The following is a 3,043-nucleotide window of genomic DNA, read 5'->3' as shown; positions in this document are numbered from 1 at the left end:
ATTTATTTATTATTTCTTTATTTCAGGCTCTCACTGGCCCATAAGACGTAGGGACAAACATGAAAAACAAAGAATATGTACAACATTTTAAGACAAACTGACAATATTATGGCTATGTGTAGAGGCGGCGCCAGAGATTGGTGAAAAATGAGTTCTTGTAAAAAGAGTCGGACCTAAGTACGGACTGTATAATGGTATTAGTTGAATTGAAAAGCCTATGTACAAAGGAGTGGCACTGTTTACGCCATCTGGCGTCGAAGGTATCGGTATGATTGCACACGAACATTTCACTTGCGCTGCAAGATCTAGGGAAACAAATAAATACACTATTTTACGTAATGAGCTATTCACATTTCTAGAATCTATTACAGCAGATTTCAAGAACCTCGATGCTAAAGACAGATTTGTATATATCTTTAGATGCCACAACTCCCATAATGCAAAGTTAGGCAAATATATCAAAGACTGCTTTGTTATTAGAAAGAATAATGAAAGCCATGATTAGCCAAACTCGATTGTAACATTATATCTTGTTTTAGCCCTTTTTGCTATGTTAATAAGGATGTTAAGTCTTATTCTATACACCTATTTTGTACTTTGTGTAATAGTTGTTGCCATACATTGTACCATGTACAAATGTCGTGCAATAAAGTTCTATCTACCATAATTATACGGAAACAATTGTTGTAGGCAATGCGACATTTCGACAGAACAGTCGTACGAAAAGAATTCCATAACTGCGCACCAAAAAGTTGGGAGCAGTGAGATGTGAACAGTGTTTTCTTAACAGTAGGTGAACAAAGACAAAATTTTCGAATTATAGTATTTGCACGACAATACAGACCCCTTAGCTGGGCGAGAATACAGTCATCATCACTCAGTCTGTCATTAATAGCAATTCCAAGATATACAAATGATGTCACAAATCTCAAACACTCTCCATACAGTTTGATCGACGGGAGCCGATGTAAAAGTGGCAAACTAGCACTCGGGAAGTACATGCAGCATGTCTTGTTTACATTGAATAATAAATCATTTTCTAAACCAAAGTCCTCACAAGTACTTACAAGTTTTTGCAGAGACTTAAGGCTGCAAGAGTGCCAAAAATGACCAGCAAGAGTGCCAAAAAAGGCCATAGAGAGCCTGCTATGGAGACTTCAATAGAAGGGCCCGAATCGACATCGGTCTTCGTCTTCCCTAACACGTACCCATATACCAAATATCATTACAATCCATCCAATATTTTAAAGTTATGCTGACCACAGATATCTGAAAACATATAGACATATAGATGGAGGTAATTAAATCCCACATTCCTTCAACACTAGCACTTTTGTGTGTTTGTTGTCAATTGAGGTAGCAAAACACAGTTTTTCGGCCATGGGGAGTTACATGGGTAAGGACCCCAAAGTGAGATAGGGTTCGACGCGTCAAACTTTTTAGCAGGGCGCACTTCAATTTACAAGGATTCAATATGTTGAACTTCAGGGTACAATCTGCAAAATATTTGAAAATGAGCTAAAGTTTGCCAGCTCGTTCTCTTGCAAAAGAAGTTTTTATTTGAGCCCCAGCGGAGGTCATGGAACTGCAGCCGACGCACAGGCAGCACCCGGTAACAGTATCACGGCGCAAATTCACGCCGGCCGAAGAAAAATCTTATACAGTCTCAAAACTGATGTATTCCTTTACCATTCAGCACAGTTTATATCTCGATGTGGTGCACAGAATAATAACTACAGCCTTTGCAAGTACTAAAATGCACTACTTTATACCCGAACTACTATTGAGGACGAAGGTCGCTATAAATATTGTGTTATGCGACCTTTACCCAAGTTCACACCCCCAATATGGCGGCCAGCGGAGACGACCGTGTTGAATATCGGAGATACAAGGGGATTCCGATGGCTGCTGATGACGTTAGTCCTGAAGACATGGACGCAATTCAAGACTTTGCTGTCCGAGACGATGACGTCTTTATCGTTACGTACCCGAAGTCAGGTAAATCTCTACTCTTCCGAAAAGTTTTGGTATAAAAATCACGGATGGGGACTTGACTTTAACCTTTGTACCCAACTCTGTCTTGCTTTGTTTGTTTGTTGTTCTACATAGTGGTGGCATGGTGCTCTGCAGTTACAGAATTATAAGAAGAAGTTTATTTGCAAGTTCGTGCCCGAGGGCTAATTGCAAGTGCATGGTATAAACATTGGAGATATACAAGTGACAATGAACAGTTATAAACAATATTCTACTCTAATACTAGTGTTGACCATTTCTAAACAGGTTGTGTTTGACTTCTTTTTTGGAAGCAGAGGGAGACGAAAAGCACCTCCTTTTCTACAATTTGTTAGTTCTGCTATTTCAAGAGAAAAATGGCTTTCTGTTCGTCTGTCAATGTGGGGAAGTTTGGATAAGTCTTTGTGGCTTTTTTTTTACTCAATGGTCACCACGTAACAAGGTCGCCATGAAGGCCACTCAAGCTTACGGGTTACATGATTGGAACTGTAACAGCAACTCTTCGCCCTAGGTCAGAAACATCATGGTTGAGACCAGCCCAATTGCTCACTATGAGTGAGGACTAACTGACCCAATAGGCGAAGCAGGGGTTACGAGGGCTGCTCGGGAGATTCCCTACCCCTATTTTGGCCGGAATGGTTTGATCCGCTCGGGTGGATGTTCGCACATGTGGCGGGTTCTTTAACGTGCTTGGGGTGTTGCTCTCCCCGAACACGGGTCCTCCATTTAACGTCCTATCCGAAGGACGGCCCAAGCCGAAGCTAGAGTGAAGTGAGGAAAGTTGTGTAAAGTGCTTTTCCCAAGAGCACAAGATCGGTAACACAGCAGGCGGATTTGAACCCACAACCTCTCGGTAACGGGTCAAAGAAACTACCACTGCGCTACAAGGTCTCACAGCTTCTCTAAACAAAGGGATTTTTTCGGTCTGATTGAAAGAACACTTGGAAATAAAATTTGTTTCGTCTTCCACACCTTTCGATGTACAGTATTTGCAAATTCTTTCACACACTGGTAATCTTGACCCCATCAT

General features: G+C 41.1%; 1 protein-coding gene across 1 annotated transcript in view; it reads left to right on the top strand.

The window, feature by feature from the left end:
* LOC118403136 (sulfotransferase 1A2-like) overlaps window positions 1-3,043 on the top strand; it is a 24,410-nt gene that overhangs the window by 5,587 nt on the left and 15,780 nt on the right. The window lies entirely within an intron of this gene.

Source organism: Branchiostoma floridae, chromosome 16, assembly GCF_000003815.2.
Source record: "Branchiostoma floridae strain S238N-H82 chromosome 16, Bfl_VNyyK, whole genome shotgun sequence".
Classification (NCBI taxonomy): Eukaryota; Metazoa; Chordata; class Leptocardii; order Amphioxiformes; family Branchiostomatidae; genus Branchiostoma; species Branchiostoma floridae.
This window is presented reverse-complemented; position numbering and strand designations above follow the sequence as displayed.